Raw genomic sequence first — 24068 nt, 5'->3', positions numbered from 1 at the left:
GATGTTGAAAAGCTTTGAGGGCGTAAAATATTGCTCTGAGTTCCAGGAAATTGATGTGGTGTTTCTTTTCCTGGTTGGTCCAAAACCCCTGAGTTTGGAACTCGTTCAAGTGAGCTCCCCATGCATAGGGGGAGGAATCCGTGGTGATGACCAGTTGATGAGGAGGTAGATGGAACAGCAGACCTCTGGATAGATTTGAGGATGTCAACCACCAAAGAAGCGACTGTCGAAGAGACGAGGTCACAGATATGAGTTGTGAACAAGGATCCGTCGCTTGGGACCACTGGGTCGCTAAGGTCCATTGAGGAGTACGGAGATGGAGACGTGCGAAGGGTGTGACATGTACTGTGGAGGCCATGTGACCCAAGAGCACCATCATGTGATTTGCAGAGATGGAAGTTTGCTGGAACACCTGCTGACAGAGATGAAGGATGGTGTGAAGGCGGTTTGGAGGAAGAAACGCCCTCATCCGAACAGTATCCAGAATGGCTCCAATGAATTGAAGTCGCTGAGTTGGAATGAGGTGCGACTTGGGTAGATTGATTTCGAACCCCAACAGTCGAAGGAAGTGAATGGTCTGATTGGTGGCTATGTGAACGGCCTGAGGAGAAGGAGCCTTGATGAGCCAGTCGTCCAGATAAGGGAAGACTTGAAAGTTGTGGGAACGGAGATAAGCTGCGACCACAATCAGACATTTGGTGAATACCCTGGGAGAGGAGGCTAGGCCGAAGGGTAACACCTTGTATTGGTAATGATGTTGGTTGACAAGGAAGCGAAGATATTGTCTGGACATCAGATGAATCGGAATGTGAGTATACGCCTCCTTGAGATCGAGGGAACATAGCCAGTCTTCCTGAGAGAGAAGAGGGTATAGGGTGGCAAGAGATAACATCTTGAACTTCTCCTTGACCAGACATTTGTTGAGATCCCTGAGATCTAATATTGGTCTGAGATCTCCGGTCTTTTTGGGTACAAGAAAGTACCGGGAATAAAATCCCAGGCCTTGCTGGTCTAGAGGAACTGGTTCGATGGCATTGAGAAGAAGGAGGGATTGAACCTCCTGAGCGAGGAGGAGGGACTGAACCTTGTTGGAAGCAGACTCTTTTGGCAGACTTAAAGGTGGAGGAGTTTGAAAGTTTAGGGAGTAGCCGTGGGCGATGATAGCAAGTACCCACTGGTCGGAGGTGATTGCTTCCCAGCGAGACAGAAAAACTTGTAGTCGACCTCCTATGGGCTGAGGTAGAGGACATGAGGGAGGAAGACTGGCAATGTCCTGGAGAAGAGAGTCAAAAGGGCTGCGTCGGCTTAGGTTGAGGAGCCGGCTTTACAGTAGGCTGTTGTTGCTGATGGGCCTGTTGCTGCTGCTGACGCTGTCTGCGAGGTTGAGGGGGATGAGGCTGAGCCGGTCGAGCAGAAAACCTCCTTTGATATGAGGATTGTTGCCTGAATGGACGAGGAGGCGGAGGTCTTTTCTTGTTTTTCAACAAGGTGTCCCACCTAGTTTCATGGGCGGAGAGCTTTTGTGTGGTGGTATCCATGGACTCCCCAAACAGCTCATCCCCTAGGCAAGGCGCATTGGCAAGCCGGTCCTGATGGTTTACATCCAGGTCTGAGACCCGTAGCCATGCCAACCTTCTCATTGCCACAGACATAGCAGTAGCTCGTGATGTCAGTTCAAAAGTATCATAAATTGAACGGACCATAAACTTCCTGAGTTGCAAAAGACTAGAGGTACATTGCTGAAAAGCAGGAAGCTTACGGTCCGGAAGATACTTTTGAAAAGAGGTCACCTGTTGAATGAGATGCTTCAGGTAAAAAGAGAAGTGGAATGCGTAATTACCTGGACGGTTGGCCAGCATCGCATTTTGGTAAAGGCGTTTCCCAAATTTGTCCATGGCCTTTCCTTCTCTGCCAGGAGGGACAGAGGCATATACACTGGCTCCTGCAGATTTCTTCAGGGTTGACTCTACCAACAAAGATTCATGGGGAAGTTGGTGCTTGTCAAATCCTGGGATTGGAATAACTTTATACAGAGATTCCAGTTTTCTTGGGGCTCCTGGAATCGTCAAAGGAGTTTCCAGATTCTTATAAAAAGTTTCCCTCAAGATGTCATGGAGGGGTAACTTTAAAAACTCTTTAGGAGGTTGGTCAAAATCCAAAGCATCCAAAAATGCCTTGGATTTTTTAGAGTCAGACTCCAATGTAATAGAAAGGGTGTCTGACATTTCCTTTAAAAATTTGGTGAAGGAGGAGTGCTCTGGCTTAGCAGCAGTATCCTGCACCGATGGTTCATCCTCATCAGATGTGTAATCTTCCTCGGTACCGAGGGGATCATCTGAGTCATCCCACAAGTCAGGGTCCCGTACCGATTGGAAACGGCCCTGGGAAAGTGGAGTAGATGTTTCGGTGTGCTTAGTCTTGCGTACCGATTTACCTGAACGGGTGGATACGGTACCTGGGGAATGCAGTACGGTACGGGGTTCAGAGAATGGTACCGGGTCAGAAACCGTAGGGGTAGCACGCCGCTTCGGTTCCGCTGACAGAACAGGCATGGATAAAGATTTATGCGGTGCCGAAATAGTCGATGTCAATAAAAGAGGCTGATCGACAGACGGCACCGAAGGCTCAGTCGGTACCGATACTGGAAGGTTCGGAGTCAACAGAGCCGGGAGCAAGTGTTGGAGTTGCTCCTTAAGCTGGACCTGGAGGATAGAGGCAATGCGCTCATCCAACGTTGGTCCCGATGGCACCGGTACCGGTTTTTTCTTGCTCGGTACCTTCGGTGCCGCTCGACGCTCTGGTGAAGTCGATGCCGATGACGAGGCAGTGACTTCAATGGGAGCGGAGCGTTTACGAGGCCGGCGCTCAGTCTGCAGGACTTGGCTCACTGCATGCTCGACTGGCGGGCATAGGACAGTAGGGGAAGGCTTCTTAGCCGGCTTACCTACAGGAGTCGACACCGGCGATGCATCTAGCGGTGCCGAGGCAGTCGGAGTTGATTTGGAGGAAGTCGTCGACGTCGATACCGGTGCAACTTCCATAGCGGTACCGAAAAGGATCCGCTGCTGAATTTGACGATTTTTTAAAGTTCTTTTTTGTAAAGAACTACAGCGGGTGCAGGTTTCAGCCCTATGGTCCGGACCCAGACACTGGAGGCACCACTTGTGCGGGTCGGAGAGGGAGATAGGGCGGGCACACCGCTGACACTTTTTGAAACCCGGTGACGGGGGCATGAAGGGAAAAACTGCTGTAGCAAAATCGAAGCCCGAGGCTTCGATGGTGCCAACAGGCCCCGCCAGGGCAGATTGATAAAAAAAAATGAAAAATAAAACGATTTTTTTTTTTTTTTTACACAAACGGTAAAGAAAAATGAAAGAAATAAATTATGAAGAAAAAAATACGCGCGAGCGGGAAGGCAAGTGAAAAGTTAGAAAAAACTTCCAACAGCCGTTGGAAACACGCGTCTTCTTAGCTCCGCGGAATTAAGAAAACTGGGGACCGCGCGCCTCTGTCGGGCGGGAAGGCACTCGCGCACGCGCGGTGCGGCCTAGCTAGAACTTTCTAAAGTTCTTAGAGTGCAATCACTCTAAAATTGTCCGAACCGGGGCTCCGTCGGTGCCGTCACCCATCAGTCAAGAATATGCTGCCTGCTTGTCCTGGGATAAAAAATGCTATTGTGTTTTGTAAAAGGGGGCCCATAGTGCAAAATATAGACAGCAGATATAAATTCAGACACATTTTGATAACTAAATTGAAAATAAAATCATTTTTCCTACCTTCGTTGTCTGGTGATTTCATGAGTCTCTGGTTGCACTTTCTTCTTCTAACTGTGCATCCAATCTTTCTTCCCTTCTTTCAGCCTGTATACTTCCTCTCCTCCAGACCTCATTCCCTCCCCCAACTTTTTCTTCCTCTCTCCCTGCCCTTTCTTTCTCCCTGCCTCTCTTTCTTTTTTTCTCTCTTCATGCCCCCTTTCTTTTTTTCTGTTCCCCCCCCAATATAATTGTATTAACAACACATAATGGTTAACCACAAAATTAAACTACACAAAGCACACTGTATGCTTCTCAATATTCATTCCTACCAGAACACAGATAACCCCATGCAAATACAGGACCAAAAACTAAAAGTACTAATATATACAAACATACCCTAAGATGCAGGACTCTGCATGCAGTACAACCCCAGAGGAAAAGAAACAAATGCATTTCTTCTGAACAGACAACAGATGTAAATCAATCACTAAATTAAAAAATAAAATCATTCCCCCTACCGTTGTTGTCTCCCTCCCTCCATGCTGTGCCTTGCCTTCTGGCCTGTCCCCCGGTGTTATCGTCGGGCCGGCTCCCTCTCCCTCAGTGCTGCAGTGCACAAAGCCATAGGTAGCGGCTCCTTGCACGTCCCGCACCTCATCAGAGAGAAGGCTTCCGGTTCAGGCGCAGGACGTACGTAGGAGCCTCTGCTCATGGCTTTGTGTACTGCAGCACTGAGGGAGCCGGCCTGACGACAACACTGCATCGATCACACCGTGGACCAGTGGCTGAAGAGCTCGATGCACGTGCTGGCCCTGTGGATCGGCAGGAAATTTCTGCAGACTGGCAGTTGAAGAACACTGATTTAGACTATACATATGTCCAACTGGTATCCTCCAATATGGGATCAAGAAAAAGGAGTATGAATAAAATTTGGCAATTCTATAAAAATTGACAAAACCCAGATTCTCTAATCAGCACTGATGTCAGTGGCCATCTTAAAAGCGGTCACCAATCACATGCCAATCACGTGATGGTGCTGGGAAGAGAATAGTGCCTCCTGCAAAGGTAGGCACAGGAAATGTAGGCCAGGGTTTTACAGGCCTATATTTAGGGTTACCAGATTTTCAGGAATGAAAATCTAGACCCATGGCCCCACCCCCTAGGCCCACCCCATTCTGCCTGGCCATGCCCCGTTCCGTCCGAGTCGCATCCTGTTCCACCCCAGCCCCTCAACCTGTTTGCTCCTTGGGACAGGATCTGTGCATGTGCTAGTGTGATGTAATGACGTCATGCGCATGCGCATGACATCACCGCACTGCATCCGCATATGCGCAGTTGCTGTCCCAACGTCGCTCATTGCTAGAAGCTTTTCAAAACTCGGACAAAGTGCCGGGTTTTGAAAAGCCATCCGTGGAAAGCCGAATGTCTGGTAACCCTACCTATATTTTCGGTATCTACCTTTGATGTGAATTGTACCTCCATAGGTGCTTTAAGGAGCCCATATTAACATAAGAATAGCCTTACTGGGTAAGAACAATGGTCCATCATGCCCAGTAGCCCATTCTCATGATGGCCAATCCAGGTCACTAGTACCTAGCTAAAACTAAAGGTGTAGCAATATTCCATGCTACCAATACAGGGCAAGCAGTGGCTTCCCCCTTGTCTTTCTCAATAACAGACTATGGACTTTTCCTCCAGGAACTTGTCCAAACTTTTCTTAAAACCAGCTATCCTATCCGCTCTTACCACATCATCTGGCAACGTGTTCCAAAGCTTAACTATTCTCTGAGTGAAAATTTTTTTCCTCCAATTGGTTTTAAAAGTATTTTCCTGTAACTTCATCGAGTGTCCCCTAGTCTTTGTAATTTTCGACGGAGTGAAAAATTGATCCACTTGTACCCGTTCTACTCCACTCAGGATTTTGTAGACTTCAATCGTATCTCCCCTCAGCCGTCTCTTTTCCAAGCTGAAGAGCCCTAACCATTTTAGTCTTTCCTTATACAAGAGGAGTTCCATCCCCTTTGTCATCTTGGTCACTCTTCTTTGAACCTTTTCTAGTGCCTCTATATCTTTCTTGAGATAAGGAGACCAGAATTGAACTCAATACTCCAGATGAGGAGCGATACAGGGGCATTATAACATTCTTAGTCTTGTTAACCATCCCTTTTTAAATAATTCCTAGCATCCTATTTGCTTTATTGGCCGCTGCTGCAGATTGGGTGGAAGATTTCATCGTATTATCTACGATGACACCCAGATTCTTTTCTTGGGCGCTAATCCCCAAGGTGGACCTTAGCATCCGGTAACTGTGACTCAGGCTATTCTTCCCAATGTGCATCACTTTGCATTTGTCCACATTAAATTTCATCTGCCATTTGGACGCCCAGTCTTCCAGTTTCCTAAGGTCTGCCTGCAATTTTTCACAACCCATCACTTCTGGTGTTAAACATGCCTATAGTGGTGTAAGGTGCTGTAAAGTGCCTATGGAAGCGAGATTCTGGTGCTGAATTTTTAGGCATCGGTAGGTGCCTTGAAAATCTGTGAAACATAATTTAAACAGCATTTTTCACTGAGCTTGGGTGTCTACTGGCACCTAAAACTTGGTGCTGTTTAGAGAATTTAGGCCAAAATGCCTAAGGGGTCCTTTTATCAAGGCGCGGTAGGGGTTTAACGCGCGGAATACTGCGTGTTAAACCGCCTGCCGCGCTAGTCGCTAATGCCTCCATTGACAAGGCGTTAGTTTTTTGGCTTGCAGCGGGGGTTAGCGCATGATGAAATGTCCGAAGCGATAAACCCCATAGCGCGCCTTGATAAAAAGAAACCCTTAGTTACTGAATATACTTCCAAATGCAGATTTACATAACCTAATAATAAACAATTATCAAATTTGAGAGTATTACATGAAATCAAATCAAATAGTCTGGATTTCAGACTAGTTTTCCAGGCTTTAATATATCAAAATGCAAACCAATATGCTTTCCATATTTTATGAGAGATCTTACATGCCATAATTTCTAAACAAGGACCTGAACAGTTAGGGCTCCTTTTACAAAGCCGCGGTAGCGGTTTTAACGCGCGTTACTTTTAATCACGCGCTACCTCCGCACAAGCCAAAAAACTACCACCTGCTCAAGAGGAGGCGGTAGCGGCTAATGCGGCTGGCGGTTTAGCGTGTGCTATTACGCACAATAAACCGCTACCGCAGCTTCGGAAAAGGAGCCCTTAATTAACTCTATTTGAAAAAATAAACTTTTAAAATCAAAGCCTCTATGGTGTATTCTTTGTACATGACAATTCTTATAACCTGGTAGACACAGTTCTAATATGGCTGATCATTTTTTTCATTTGCAGCCAGGTCTCAGTTACAAAAACAAGACTGGGCTGCAAATCACAAATCCAATCATTCAATAAAATGCTAATCTTGCATTAAAATAATATGGAAATATTTTTCTGGAAGGCATATTTAGTAAGAAAGAAATGCATACTTTAATCCTAAACGTCCTCGACTCCATCGGTTTAGGCATGGAGAAATCATTTACATCGGTTGTTGGTTTGGGAATCTAAGGGCTTCTTATACTTCTTGACAGAAAAAAGCAATTTTTGCTTATTTGGGAACCAAAATTTACAACTTTGGTCTCCATGTCCTTGTAGTTTGATACTTAACATTAGAGCTGTACCAAATAAAATATTTGTTATTACAAATAATGGGTATTGAGCTTTAATGGAACAACTAAAAGAAGCAACATGAAACCAGAGATCAAGCACAGTAGACCCCCCCCCAGATTATTTATATTTAAATCACTATTTGGTCAAATATGAATAATGTATTTAGGGGTACTTAATTCAGGGTATAACTTGTATCCAGTACTGTGGTCCGACCGGGACTCTACAGCACCCCCCAGTGGTTACAAGAAATAATAGCACTCGCGTGTGACCCGGTCTGGAGTCACCCTGCAGGCCTGAACTGACACCAATAAATACACAAAATCAAAAATTCTTCCAAATAGGTTGAAATGAAAAATGCTTCATTTTTATTCCTGGTAAAGCATAAAAGTCAGGGAATTGTATGCCAAAACAAAGCAGGTAAGTAAGAAACAAAACTTCCATAAGTTCAAATTCAAAAGAAAATGCAACAAACAGTTCCAAAGAATAAAGTTCCAACTGCTTACTTCTTATTACTTTTTTTTTTTTTTTAGCTTATCCTTTCCTGAGGTTAGGCTCACCTCAGAGCTCAATGCAACCTGCTCCCAAACAGGTTGTATAGTTCATTAGAAAAAATATAGTTCAAGGCACTAGATACACTGTACACAGTGCTTAACAATAAAGCCTCTGGCAGCCATTCATTATACTGCCAGGTAAAGGAGAGTGCCATAGGTTTGCTTTAATTTTATAGCTATTACATAGCCTACAAAAATTCCCTCCCAGGTAACTGCAAACCTCTCCCTACTTGACACTTCCAGCTTCCTGAAAGCAAAAGAAAACCACAAAAAGATTCAGCTCACCAAACAGTTTCTTCAAGCAAACAGAGTTCCAAACACACTCACTGTTTTAGGTTTAGCACTTGCAGCTAGTGGAAAAACCAACCTCCATGGCTTCCTCACAAGGACTCATTTCCTCAGGCAGGTTGTCAAGTTCCATCGGGAATTCAAGTTCAGATACTGATCTCTCCAGCATGTCTCCAGCCTCCTGCACCTCCATGAATGTGGCTGGTTCGCTCCTGTTTGGCCCAAGGAGATTCTCAGGGAGGAAAGGTCTCAACCTTCTCCCTAGCCTCCCTGCCTGCTTGTAATCTACTGCTGGCTTTTGTATGTTTGGGACACGCCCTAACCTGGCTGATTTCAGCAGTCTTCAAGGTAGCTCTAGAGCTCCTCTTGTGGTGTCCTGAATACTGCTGGTCTAATGGATTTTTGTGAATTTCAGGTTCCCCCTGGTGGTCAGCCTGAGAATTAGCTAAATCCACACCGGGACAGCCTTTAAACACTCCCTTCCGGGTTTTACTATGTGTCTTGGCTGGAACTTTAGCTGGAACCATGGCAGGCACGATGCCTGTCTGGTCACAAACTGAATTGAATACAAATATTCAGTACAGCCCTACTTAACACACTAAAACTGGGTTTTATAAAGCTGTGGTAGAGGTTTCTACCACAGGCTAGTGCTCTGATGCTCACCGAATTCCAATGAATGTTGGAGCATTTACCTCAGAAAAAAAGAAAAGACCAAGCCTCGGGCTACTGTAGAAAGGGCAAAACAAAAAGAGGTTCTGGAGATGTCACAACCAACTTATAGATACAAGTCTTATTTCAAGTGAAAAAATTAAAATTTTGAAAAACAAAGTCCCGACTAGGATCTAAGTTTCGGCAACTACGTCGCTTTTCTCAGGGGACAATATCCAGCGTGTCAGCATCTCTGCTTAACTTTCAAGGCGCCTCCATGATAAACCAACTACAAACAGTATAAACACAGCTCTGAGACTTATCTATTCACTGAGGAAACACGACCACATCACTGCGGCATACCTCGAATCACACTGGCTCCCAATACAATCAAGAATACTATTCAAATTCTACTGTCTACTATTTAAAACCATTAATGGAGACAGCCCAACCTACTTGAACAACCACCTAATCCAAACTACCACTACCAGACATAGGAGAACTCATACACCAATCACGCACACTCCAATCAGAGACATCAAATGAAAAAAAACTGTACGATGTCCACCTAGCCACACAAGCAGCAAAACTAGACTACCAACTTTCCAATTTACTGATCATGACCCCAGACTACAAAACTTTCAGAAAAGAAATAAAAACCATGCTATTCAAGAAATCCTTAAAGACAAACTAACACCGCAAGAATCATCTCAATCCCCTGTAGCAACCCATTCCACTCTGTAATATCTCTGGAAATGTCTAGATAACTTCTTATGTAATCCGCCTTGAACCGCAAGGTAATGTGGACTAGAAATCACTAATGTAATGTAATTTTTAGGAGGGCTTTTAGTAATGAAGTGGAAAGGTTATGAGAAACCGAACCTCTTACTGGTCTTTCAGGGGCAGGATGTAGATGGATAGAGGAAGGAATACTGGAGGGTGGAAAAGGGGAGATTATAATATTATAAAAAAAATAATAAAATCAAAAGGACTATTGATTTGGTTGTTCATTTTCTTGTTTTATTAAAAAAAAAAAAAAAAAAAGTTAAACATGAATTAACAACATGGAATTAGGATAAACTTCGTATTGTAGTACAGGTAGTCGTCGACTTACGACCTACCCAAGTTACGACTGTTCGACCTTACGATGCAACTTCCACTCCCCGAAGTCTCGCTATGCAGCGTGATAACATGCGCAGGGGTGTTGCCCCACCTGAGTTGTTTTGGCGATTTCATGCAGTAAAAATGACAACGAAGAGGAAATTGTCTCTGTCCACTCCTTAGCCTTCCAAAAAGGAAAGAAAGGCCCTAGATCTGGACACCAAAATGATAATAAAACAGTATGAAGGAGGAAAGAAAGTAAATGAGATCGCATGTGATATAAAGTTATCACACTCTACTGTGTAGACTATTATAAAGGACAAAAATAGAATTTGTGAAGCTGTAAAAGGTTCTGCAACTTTGCAGTCAACAGTGAATATGAAACAACATACTGGGCCCATGCATGAAATGGAGAAATTGTTAAACATTTGGATGGAAGATCAGATTCAAAAACGGATGCCCTTAAGCCTCTTTACAGTACAGTCAAAGGCTAGAAGTCTGTTTGGGACTTTAAATGAATGCGCTGGAGAAGACTACAGTGAAGAATTTGTGGTAAGTATTGGTTGGTTTAAGAGGTTTAAAAATAGATTCCAGTTGCATAATGTTCAGGTGACTGGAGAAGCAGCGAGTGCAGATGAGGAAGGAGCTAAAAAGTTTATTGATAGTTTAGAAGAAATAATCAAGGTGGAAGGTTACCTGGCAGAGCAAATTTTTAATGTTATATTGGAAGCGGATGCCAGGACGCAGTTACATCCACAAAGAAACCAAAAGCATGCCAGGATTTAAAGCACACAAGGATAAACTAAACTAAACCTTAAGTTTATATACCACATCCTCTCCATAATTATGGAGCTTGACGCAGTTTACAAGAGCTTAATGTTAGGAAGGTACAGCATAATGGAGTTGGAGGTTGGACATAGGGCAGGGGTGTCCAACCTTTTGGCTTCCCTGGGCCGCAATGGCCAAAAAAAACATTTCTGGGGCCGCGCAAACGCTGCAGCAAGACAGAGGAGGGAGCCGGCAAGACGGTAAACACCCGGAAACAACAGAGGAAAACAGTGCATTGCTCTCGACCGGGGCCGCACAAAATACTTCACGGGGCCGCATGCGGCCCTCAGGCCGCAGCTTGGACAACCCTGGTATAGGGGGAATAGAGCATTACATTTTTGTGAACAGCCTAGTTTTCAGGTGCTTTTGGAATAGTTGGAAGGAGCCCAGATTCTGTAGTGGGACAGTAAGTTTATTCCAAAGCTCGGTGATTCTGAAGAAAAGAGATTTCCCTAGTTTTCCCGTGTAGAGGTTACCTTTTAGCGTGGGGAAAGATAATTTAAGTTTTTGGGTGGATCTGGTGGAATCAGGACTCAAGGAGTTCCAAGATAGTGGAATTAGGATCTTAAAAACTAGGCAGGCGCATTTAAAGTGAACCCTGGAAATTACTGGAAGCCAGTGAAGTTTGGACAGGAGTGGGGAAACATGACCGTTTTTGCTTTTTGTGAAGATCAGCTTGGCCTTAGTGTTCTGAATCCGCTGAAGTCTTTGAAGACTTTTTTTGGTTAGACTTAAATAGATGGAGTTACAGTAGTCTAGTCTGGAAAGGATGATAGATTGTACAAGAACAGCAAAATGTTGTTGGTGGAAGCAGGATCTCACTTTCCTCAGCATGTGGAGGCTAAAAAAGCATGACTTCACCGAGGAGTTAAGATGGTCATTGAAAGAAAGAGAAGAGTCGATAGTGATGCCTAGAACTTTGCTTGAGAACTCAAGGTGCAATGTGGAGCCATAGGGCAGTGAAATGAGGGTGAGTAGGTGTTCTAATTTTGGGCTGAGCCAGAGAAGTTTCATTTTGGACTCGTTCAATTTCATTTGTACTGAGAGGTACCAGGATTGGAGTTTCGTTATGCATGCTGTTATGTTTTCAGAGAGGTTGGTAAAGTTCGAGTCTGTCTCGAGAAGGACAAGGATGTCATCAGCATATGTGTAGAGTGTTTCGAGGGGAGATAGATGGAAGAGTTTTAGGGAAGGCATATAGATATTGAAGAGATTAGGGGATAGAGGTGATCCTTGCGGAACTCCGCAAATCGGTTTCCAAGGAGATGACGTGGTACCATTTGTGTTAACAGTGTAGGAGTGGGATTGCAAGAATTTCGAGAACCATTCTAAAACTGTGGAGTCAATGCCTATCTCAGAGAGTTGATAAATTAGAATATCATGATGGACGACATCAAAATCTGCAGAAAGATCGAAATGTAATAGGACAGCAAACCTATTACAGGAGTATAGTTGTTGCACCTTTGAGATTAATGAGGCCAGTAGGGATTCGGTGCTGAAGTTGGGTCTGAAGCCGTATTGGTAAGGTAAGAGAATGGGGAATTTCTCTAGGTAAGATGAGAATTGAGTAGATATAATGGCCTCTAGCATTTTGGTCAGGAGAGGGATGTTAGCTATGGGGCGGGGTTAGAAGGTGAGGAAGGGTCAAGGTCGGCTTTTTTCAATAATGGGGTCAAGGCAATATGTCCCATTTCTGCAGAAAATAGGCCCGATAGTAAAGCGGAGTTTATAAGTCTGGTGAGGGATGAGATAGCCTGCGCGGGAATTTTCTCATATAGATAGGAAGGGAATAGGTCCAGGGCACATTTGCAGGATTTCAGTTTCAGGCAGAGTTTAGAAATCTGGGATTCAGATATATGCTCAAAGACAGTCCAGGATCTGTCAGCTGGGATAAGGTTAGAATCGCTGGGAACCAGGGAGTTGTAAGGGACTGCTGATGGAAAGGATCTTCTTATGGTAGTGATCTTTTCGTTGAAGAATTTTGCTAGGCGTCTGCTGATGGGGAGGAGGGGGGAATGGTGGAGTCATTTTTAGAGGTTAGGGAGCGCCAGATGTTAAACAATGTGCTACTCTGGTTGTTAGATCTGGAGATTTTGTCACCATAGAAGTTCTTCCTTGCTTTTTTTTAGTACTGTGTTAGTACTGTGTTATAGAACTTGATATTGTCTCTCCAAGACTGTCAGTCTGCAGGGGATTTAGATTTTTTCCATTTACGCTCAAGATCTCAACATTTCTGCTTCAATTCTCTGTGGTACGGAAGATAAAGGGGCAAGAGCACAATAGGTGGTCGCAGAGAGGTTTACCCAGTTGTGCCAGTTGGTTTCTAGGTCAACAGGCTTAGGACATGAGGGAAGCTGGTTGAGGAATTGGGTCCAGAACAGTTGGAGGGAATATCAATGGGTTCAAGCTGAAGCCCTTATTAATTTACCATTCTGAAAATCCACATGCATTTAAGAATGTGAACAAGCACACTTTGCTAGTTTATTATAGATCAAGCTGTAATGCCTGGATGAACCAGGTTTTATTTGAGGACTGGTACAGTAATTGTTTTATTCCTTAAGTGCGTGAGTTCTGTTTGGAGAAAGGAATCCCCTTCAAAATTTTAATGTTGCTTGATAATGCGCCTGGACATCCACATCACTTAGCTGATCTCTATCCCAATGTGAAAGTGTTATTTTTGCCCCCGAACACTACACCACTTATTCAACCAATGGACCAAAGGGCGATTGCTACTTTGAAGGCAAACTATCTCAGAACCACTTTCGCCCAAGCCACAGCTGCTATAGATGCCGACCCTGAACTATCACTACGTGACTACTGGAAACAGTCTAACATTCTTAAGTGTATAAAAAATCTTGCTACTGCTTGGGACTCAGTGACGGAAAAGTATATGAATGGTGTATGAAAGAAGTGTGTTAAGCGCTATGTGAATACCTTTGCTGGATTTAACAGTGAACAAGAACTTGACGAGATTCGTAAAGAAATAGTGAGACTGTTAAAAGACCTTTCATTGGAATGTGAAATGGAAGATGTTGAGGAGTTCCTAGACTGGGAATCAGGGGAACTTACGAATGAAGAGCTGATAGAAGAAAAAATAAGAGAATTAGAGAAAGACCAAGAGGATGAGGTGCCACAACAAATGTTCACCACAAAGGGATTGTCAGAAGGTTTATCTCTACTGAATAAACTCCTCACCCATTTTAAAGACATGGACCCAAACATTGAACGATTTGCGAGGATTGAACGGACAGCATGCGACACATTTTGTCCTTATTGCGAAATTTATGAAAAGAAAAAAAAGCAAACAATTCAGACGAAGCTCACTATGTTTATGAAAAGAGCAACTCCACCCATCACCGGATCCGCAGCCTTGCCGGATGGAGATATTGACAATCCACAGCTAAGCACCAGTGGTGCCGTAACTTAAATGCACTTTACTGTACTGTATTTCTTATTTTGTCTGGTTTTCCACAATTGTATTGTTGTTTGACTTAGAAAGACAGAAAAAGTTGTTAACAGGTTGTTTTAAGATGATTAAAATATCATTATCCAGTCTAATATTTTTGTCTTAATTTAACATAGGTCGACTTACGCCCTGATCCACTTATGACCTAGCAGTCGGAACCAATTGCAGTCGTAAGTCGATGACTACCTATATATATTAATGTTTATACGAGAGTCTAGGTTTCCTGTTAAGTTTTATCCTTACTAATTTTCTTCCCGGGTTTCCTATTACCACCTACAACATCACAGGGCCTAAGTAGGAGAAGGCAACAGCAGGATAATGATGTTATTTAGAGGCAGGGAAAACCCCGCACCACCAGAGCAACCTGCCAGCTATTATCCAGGACAAAACCAAGATGGTCAAAGTCATAGGAAGAATAGTTGTTACAAAGAAAGCTCAGCCATAATGATAAGGACACAGTTAACTGTTGTCTCAGAGTGGCAGAAAATGGCAACAGAATGATATTTAGGGATAGGGCAAATGCTGCACCACCAGAGAAGCCTGCCTGCTACTAGTTAGGAAAAATTACAAGATGATCAGTCTAAAGCAGCGTAGATTTTACAAAGTAATGATCAGGCAGATATTGTATTCAAGTTTCAGGTTTATTAAAAAAAATGTAAACCACTTAATCAGGTTTCCAAGCAGTGTACAATATAAAATTTGCATAAAAACATTAAAAATTGGGATACCAGATAAAATCTAAGGGGTCCTTTTACAAAGACGCGGTAGTGGTTTAATGCGCGAAATACAGTGCATTAAACCGCCTGCCGCGCTAGTACCTAACGCCTCCATTGACGAGGCGTTAAGATTTTAGGCTGCCGCGGGGGTTAGCGCGTGATGAAATGTCTGACGCGCTAACCCCCGTAGCACGCCTTGATAAAAGGAGCCCTAAGTGTCTTAATAAAACACTTAATAAGACATACAGACCAACTTCAATCGTAAAAGAAAAGTGAAACAAAAAAGGAAAACACAAAAGGTTAGCTAAGTTTTAAGTTTTTTTTGTCCTTAAAAGGACAGTTGTTGTCCAAAGGCATCCTGGAACAAGAATGTTTTTAATTTTGCTTTGAATTGTTTTATTTCGGATTCACTGCGCAAATGGTTAGGCAGAAAATTCCAGAGAGTAGGGGCAGTGACAGCAAAATTATTGTCACTCAACGTATTGATTAATTTTAAAGAAGGAACACGAGAAGATTTTGAGACATTGAATGAAGCGATTTTAAAGTATTATAAGGAATTAAAAGTCTGTTAATGAATTTGTGCACTGATTAGAAAAGGTGAAACGTGATGGTATTTCTTTGCGCCGCAAATGATCACAAATGCATCTCATCCCAAGTCACATATGTAAGGTGCGCCAAACCTAGCCCTGTCAATCTATTACACTATGTCCAGCATCTTTCCTCTCTGCACGCTCTCCATCCCATGTCCAGCATCCTTTCCATCTATCTCCCCCCAACCAACTGAGCCATCTCCCTTAGCCTTGCCCCCCCCCCCTCACATGGTCCATGTTTACCCCTCTATCCCTTTAAATTTCTCTGTTCTTTTGAAAGTTTTCTGCCCTGACGTCATCTGGGCTTTTTTACGGCGTCCCACTCTCTTCATATGTAATTCTATTTCCCCCCTTCCATTCTATATATAAGCTCATGTAAAGCTTTTCCTTTCTCTTCTTATATTTAAGTTGTAAACCGTGTCGAGCTCCACTTCCGTGGAGAGGATGCGGTATATAAACTTAAGGTTTAGTTTAGTTTAGTTCACATCTAGTGCAGTAACTACCAGAGAGGTTAGCTCTTCCTGACGTAGCAACTGATGGCGAAACAAGGGCTCTCTTTTTGAAGTAGTAAAGCAAATCGGGGGTTTTGGCAGTTAACGGCATCTTTGAAATTGCCAGCTGGATAGAGGCCATGATACGGCATACTGCACTGCAGTAAAGCTAAGTTTGAATGTTTCAGTATTTATTGGCAGTTGGATGTTAAGACGCTATTTGGAAATTTTGCCTACCCTTGATGTTTTTCAGACAACTTACCTCCTGATAATTCCATGCTTTAACGTAGGAGCTTCTAGCGTTTTTAAGCCTTTTTTGTTTAAGCTCAGTTTTCTAGTTGGAGAATTTTTTTTCCCCGTTGTGGGTTTTCTCTCCACTGGTTCATTTTTACTAGACCAGTGATAGCCTGTCAGGCTTTCTTTTCCTAAGCCTTTGTGCTTCAGAGAGCTTTATCCTGTTGGATTTTGAGGTCCTTTATTCCTAAGTAGATAAAGTCTGGCTACGTTAGAAGTTCACTCTGATATTTATTTTGTATTACCCCTCTATTCCAACAGATTTTCCCATGATCATGTGGTCCAGCATCTCCCTTTCTGATCTAACTCTAGCATCCTCCTGGTTACCAGGCAGACTGCACAAACACACCGCAAGGCCCACCGCAGAACTTGAGAGCAGTTAACTCTCTGACAGCCCCCAACGGAAGTGGATGTCAAAGGGGGCAAGACATGTCAGGGTTCAACTACTCTCAGGTCTGGAAGAGGCTTGTGCATTCCCATTTGTTGTAGACTGTATCAAGTTCTTGTCTTCTCAGCTTGCTTGGTAAGCAGAAGAAGCTGCAGTGAAGAGGGATGTGTTGGATCCATGGGTGAAAGCAGGGGCAGACTGACAGTGATATGTATCCCCTTCTCTTTCTTCTGCTACCTATGAATAGGCAGCACTAGAAATGTTACACTGTACTCAAACACTGATATATCTGTTTCAGGTAAAACAGAATAAATGGGAGCGCTCCAGATCTCCACATAGAAATTGAACCTTTGTCACATGCAAAACACAGATCTTATATACTGCAACACTGGAAAAATATAACCAGAAAAACATTTCATCTTCTACTGTACATAATAGAAAGATACCCACAATGTATATTTCCCTAATATACTGTACTAAATAAATTCAAAATAGAACACTTAAAATTCATGCAGATCACACCACAACTTCTCCAGTCTTATTCCTGTTCTTCTCCTCTCAGGTTTTCAGGTTTATTTAAAATTTGATTATATCGCTTATAATAATTCTAAGTAATGCACACTTCCATACCTTTCTCATGTGCCCTGTGGAAAGCCCACTCTATTTCCAACAAGCTTGCTTATATCCATGACCTCTCTCTCTCATTCTTTCAACCTGCTTGCACTAACTGAAACCTGGCTCTACCCTGAAGACTCTGTTTCAATCACTGCCCTATGTTATGAGGTTACCACTTCTCCCATACACCTCGCCCAGTAGGTCACAAAAGAGGGGTTAGGCTGCTACTCTCACCCACCTGTAGATTTCACCCTCAGTCTCACTGCTTCTCCTCCTTCTAAGTCCACTCTGTCCATCTACACCCCTTTCCCTCTGAATTGTGGTCAATTACCAACTTCTCCACCTCGACTCTTCCCCTCTCTGACCATCACTTGACAACCTTCATGACTCAATACCCTTCCTCCGCCATGACCAATCTCTCAAACATTACACTGCATAAATCTGCCAATGAAACAGTCTCTTTCTATACTACTATTCTATCCTCTGCTCTTGATACCGTTGCTCATCCCAAGTCACATTATGTAAGGTGCACCAAACCTAGCCCTGGTTAACCTCTAAGATCTGCTACTTATGTTCCTGTGCCCAATCTGTGGAACGTCACTGGCTGAAATCCTATGCTTATGCTGACTCCAAATTTTTGCTTACCTCCTTTTAGAGAATGTGTCACCATCCTTGTCCCTGCAGATAATTGCAGGAAACCATTCCAATGTCATTCTTTAACCCTTTCAGGACCATAAGGATCGTAGGCCAATTTTTGTGGTTCTGACGACATTTTTATGGTAAAAAGGGCTTGCAGATGCCAAAAAATTGATTTTTTTTGTGAAATATCATTATTTTTATTAAAAAAAAATCACACTTCTGGCTTATGGACAGTGTGGCAAGTGAATCTTCTCGTCAATCTAGCAACGACGCTAATGAATGAATGTCGGAACCAGTTTGTTTACATAAAGGCAGTATCCTACGGAATCCGTACATATCAAATTTAGAACTGTAGACTATCCCAATCAAAATTGATAGGATTTTAAAGTTATGGGACAAATATGTCCCTTGGTCCTGAAAGGGTTAAGGAGAGAGGCGAGAATCAGAATATGAATGGGCACAACTATTGACCCTCAAGCCTTGCATTGAAGAATGCTGATGTAGAAGGACTGAGGTTAAGATAGACACTAAAGAATGACTCAGGATGGTTTCCCATGGTTATCTGCAGGGACAGGGACAAATTCTGTCCCCGTGTCATTCTCTAATCTGTCCTTTCACTTGCAAAACAAAATTACTATTCCCAATTGATACTCTTGAATCCAACCCTTGCCATCTCTTCTCCACCTTCAACTCTCTACTCAAAATACCCTCACTTCCAGCTACTCTTTCTCTTTCTCCCCAGACTATGGGAGTACTTCTACAACAAGGTTCACAAGATTAACCTTGAGTTTTTGACCAAATCACTTCTGCTTCTCATTCCTCCCATCCACTGACCCTCCATTGACCCCTTTTGCCTTTTCTTCCTACTCTGAAATCACAAGAGGAAACCACATTCTCCTCTCCTTAACCAAACTCATCACCTATTCCTGATTCCATCCCCACCCGATTACTGATCATCATCTCTCCTACTGTCATCCCCTCTATCTGTCATATCCTCAACTGTTTGCTCTCCACTGCAACCATCCCCGACGCCTTCAAACATGCTGTAGATTCACCGCTTCTCAAAACAACTTTGCTGGACCCTACCTGCCCCTTCAATTATCACCCTGTCTTTCCTCTTTCCTTTTTTGTCCAAGTTACTTGAACGTGCTGCTCACTGCCATTGTCTTGACTTCATTTCGAGCTATTCTCGACCCGCTTCAATCCAGCTTTCACCCTTTTCATTCTATAGAAACTGACCTTATTAGAGTCTCCAATGATAAGCTCATGCCAAATCCAAGGGCCTTTACTCCATCCTCATCCTCCTTGATCTATCTGAGATGTTTGACACTGTAGATCACCGCCTACTCATCAATACGCTGTCCTTACTGGGATTTCGTGGGTCTATCTCATGGTTTTTTTCATACCTTTCCCATTGTACTTTCAGTGTAAGCTCTTCAGGATCCTTCTCTGCAGCCATTCTATTATCAGTCAGTATACCTCACAGCTCTGTCCTGGGACCTCTTCTTTTCTCCATCTATACTTCTTCTCTTAGTGCTCTAATCTCCTTCCTCAGCTTCCGGTAACACCTCTATGCTGATGACTCACAAATCTCTCTATGCCTGAAATTTCTATGAGAATCCAGGCCCGAGTCTTGGCCTACCTAACATTGCTACCTGAATGTCTTGCTGCCATCTAAAATTAAACATGGCCAAGACTGAACTCCTCATGTTTCCTCCTAAACCCTTCTCCATTTTGGTGGATAATGCTCTCATCCTCCCTCTCATAACCAAATCTCCAACCTACTGTTAACCACCCCAGACTACAAGATTTTCAGAAAAGAAATAAAAACTATACTCTTCAAGAAAGCCCTGAAACAGTCCTAACCACACCTACTCTTAAAATCTCTTACTCTTAACAACACTTTTATCTATCAAATGTTATCTAAAACCCATAATTTCACCATATTCTTACCTCCTAAAGACCTCCACTTCCCTTTGGTAACTTTTTATCCAATGTTTATTACCTTAAAAAATTCTCTGTCATCGCTTATTCTATTTCTTTTAATTTGTATGTAATTCCTGTTTTTAGTTTGAATGTAATCCGCCTTGAACCGCAAGGTAATGGCGGAATAGAAATCACTAATGTAATGTAATGTAATGTAATATCAGTTCGCAATCTTGGAGGTAATCTTTAACTTGTCTCTTTCCTTCCCTCTGAATATCCAACAGCCAAATCCTGTCATTTCTTTCTTTACGAGAGGTTACTGAAAACTGAATATAATTATTCAAGGAATTATAACAGTGAATTTTTACATTTTTTAAAATGTGTATAGAGGGCCCTCAGTCTTAACAACTCTGCCCAGAAACCCCTGTTTAGGCAAGTTGTTGGTTCTCATTTACCCAAACGGGTAATAAGTTGTAAAACATCCTAGGACCCATCAGTGTATGTGTATAAGTGCAAAATGCTAAGTAATAAGCAAAAAAAAAATCAAATAAATTTTCCATAGACTCATACAACATTAATTAATATGTATTCAAGAAGTTCAGTTCCAAAATTCAAAAGTTCAATTCATAAATTCAGACGGCAAGAAGCAAAAAGCAGTAAAATTGTTAGAAAATCCAACATACTTAACTTGGTTGATTCAAAAGTGCCTTGCAATATTCACTCAGATTTGACTCAACCCTAACTTGGCAGCTAAGATTTAAAGCTAAAAACTGCAGGGTCATGCATTTTGGGCTGTAAAATTCTGAGGGAATCATACAGTTTAGGTAAGGAAGAACTTTTGTGTACGAAAGAGGAGCAAGATTTGGATCCCACATATGTGATGATCTTATCTGATGACCTTAAGGTGACCAAATAGGTAGGAAAAGTGGCGATAAAAGCTAGGATACTTGAGTGCATAGGGAGAGGAATGACCAGCAGAAAAAAAGGAGGTGATGATACCACTGTATAAGACCCTGGTGAGACCTCGTTTAGAATATTGTATAAAATTATGGAGATCACACCTTCAAAAGATAAACAGGATTGAGTTGGTCCAGATGGCAGATACTAAAATGATCAGCAGTTTTCATCATAAAGTATATGGAGACATTCTTAAAGATCTTAATATGTTTACTATGGAAGAAAGGTGGGAAAGATATGATAGTGACATATAAATAGCTCAATAACATAAATGCACAGGAGGCATGTATCTTTCAATTGGAAAGGAAGCTCTGGAATGAGGAAGCATAGGATGAAGGTAAAATGATATAGTCTTAGGAGTAACCTGAGAAATACTTCTTCATGGAAAAGGTGAGGAATGTGAGGAACAGCTTCCTGGTAGAAGTGGTGAGAAAACTATGGGGCTCATAATTGAAAGAGAAAAACGTCCAAAAACCGGCCTAAGTCAGCACTTGGACGAACATTGTCAAAATACGTCCAAGTGCCGATAATAAAAATGGATTTTGGACGTATTTCTAAACGACCTAGGCCTTCATAGTGCTGCTGAACGACCATAGTTAAATGGGGCATTTCAGGAGGAGTGTCGAGTGTGGGATTTGGGTGGGACGTGGGCAGGCTTAGACTTAGTCGTACTGCATGTATAACCAAAAGTTATACAGCACAGGATCGATGGAACTTGGACGTTGTGACTTAGACCATTTAAAACATGGTCTAAGTCACAAAAACCCACCTAAAGTGACCAGATAACCACTGCAAACACATAATACAGACCCCCACACACTATCCCAGTGATCACCGATCCCCCCCACATAAAAATATTAATCACAACTTGAAAATTGTGCCTCCAGACCATCATCACCTGGCAGTATAGGATAGCCTAGTCCTACTGCACAGAGGCGTCTTAAGCCATCTTGGGGGTGGGTTAGGGACCCATGGAGAGGAGGACCCATGCCCATAAGCCCCTGTAATCACTGCATTGATACTGAAACATGTGCACTCTCCTATATACCCTAAAACCCTTTTTTACTGGCATATAAGTGGTTCCTGCAGCCATAAGGGCTATTGGGGTGGTAGATAAGTGGGTCTAGAGGATTCTGGAGGTGGTATGACCTATAATGGAGCTGTAGTGAGGAGGAGACATGGTACCTTTCTGTGCCCTGTAAGGTACCCCACTATTTAGGTGCCATGTCTGGGTGTTCAGTCCATCACTTTGCAGACCCCTCCCACGTCCAACAGGGCTTGTTCTAGACGTTTTTGACTTGAACGAAAAGTTGGATGAAAATGTGGTATAAAGATGGACGATTTAGCGACTTTGACGATCAGATCGACAGGACGCATTCTTAGATGATTTTCAAAATGAAAAAAATGTGGATGTATTTTTTGAAAATTTGTCCTAAGCTGGGTTTTTTTTTTTGTTTTTTTTTACTTTGGACGACTTGCAACTTAGACGTTCCTTTCGATTATGCCCCTCCATGGGTTAAAAATAAAATCTATCTTCATTTGCTGATGTTTCTATGTTTCTTAACTTCTGTGGTAACTTTTTGGGGCATTCCCTGTACTTTGGGCAAGGCAGTTATGTTTCTACTCTACCCCCCCCCCCAAGTGATTTTCTACATTAGCCATTTAACATGGCAGTTAATGCACACTGTTAATGGTGTTAACAATTGTTCTGAGCTCTGAATTAATATGGGATGATAATTATATAAATAAGGTACTAACAATTTACTGGCATGTACAGTATGCGTACCCATATGCATGTATGTGCATATATGCCAAAAATCCATCTAAGTGCAATTCTGTAAACATGTGCATATCTTAGCACATATTTTGCAGACAGGTATAGAAATGGGTAGCATCTGGGCAGGATTCACACACTATATAACTCTATGGCTGATATAAGTGCTAATATTTAAATTACCATAATTTTACTCATAAAACACAGCCATATATATATAATGTGCACATATTGCATACCTACGTAAAAAAAGGAACTCATATAATGTACCCACGCATATAATGCACATGCATCATATGCATAAAATACAGCTTCTTCCAGGATCAGGCACTCCCTTGCAGTCCTCCATGCATGTTGCCTCTCTCTCTCTCTTCCCCTTCCACTCCTTCCCCCTCCCTTCCCACTGTCCTCCTCATTTCATTTTTGACTCTAATCCAGCAGCATTTCAGACAGGGAGCCTTGAGAGGCATCAGGGACCTTTCATCTTTCATCCACCACCTCTTATGCAACTTCCTATGCCCACACCAGAGGAAAGGCCCCTATTGCCCTCAAGGCTGCCTGTCTGAATCAATGCTGGATTGGATTCAGGAACAAAGTAAGGAGGACTGCAGAGTGGTGGGAAGATACTGGATTTTAGCCAGCCATGTATAAAAAAAAAAATCTGTACAGCATGCTTAAGTATATAGCATGCAGTATCTCCAGGTTTTGATAAGCTCATATAACATTACATGCATGCCTTATATGCGTTGCCTGAAAATATGGTATGGGAAGGTATTGTACCTGCTAACAGTAGTGTTCTAGGAAGAAAAGTAGGCACCTATTTTCCTTTACAGAATAGGCACCCAAATATAGAGGCACTGATGCAGAATTTCCCTTTTAGTGCACATATTAAAACTACCATTTGATACCTACCATGGGAATACCTCTGAGGTTTCTCCCTTTTTACCCAGCTAAATTTGGCTGCTTTATGAATTCAGGTAGTTCACTTCAATTCAGTGGGCATAGTTAGGACTCGGTGGGCCCTTGGTGGGAGGACCAAGATGCCCCTTCCCAGTGCTTGCACATCCTCCTGGGTTTGACACCTAACTATCCCCCCCACACCTGGGCTCAGCTATTTAACCACCCACTGGGTCCTCCACAGCTACAAGGCTGCCTCGTAAGCTGGCAGGTCCATTCCTCTGCTGCCTTCTGCCCACAGAAATTGCATCAGTGTGGCAGAATAGGGAACAGGTTAGGTCCTGCTGGCCATAGAGACAACCTTTAGCACTACCTCTGTTGATATAGTTGTGGAGGACCTGGTGAGTAAGTAGCTGAGTGCAAGGGATGGGGAGATGCCAGACCTTGGTGCACAGTCAACAACAGTGTATAACGGGTA

The 24068-nt window shown here is 42.8% G+C and overlaps 1 protein-coding gene across 7 annotated transcripts in view; it reads right to left on the bottom strand.

The window, feature by feature from the left end:
* The window catches only part of SLC24A2 (solute carrier family 24 member 2), a 478660-nt gene that overhangs the window by 184031 nt on the left and 270561 nt on the right, over positions 1 to 24068 (bottom strand). The window lies entirely within an intron of this gene.

Source organism: Geotrypetes seraphini, chromosome 1 (assembly GCF_902459505.1).
Source record: "Geotrypetes seraphini chromosome 1, aGeoSer1.1, whole genome shotgun sequence".
NCBI lineage: Eukaryota > Metazoa > Chordata > Amphibia > Gymnophiona > Dermophiidae > Geotrypetes > Geotrypetes seraphini.
This window is presented reverse-complemented; position numbering and strand designations above follow the sequence as displayed.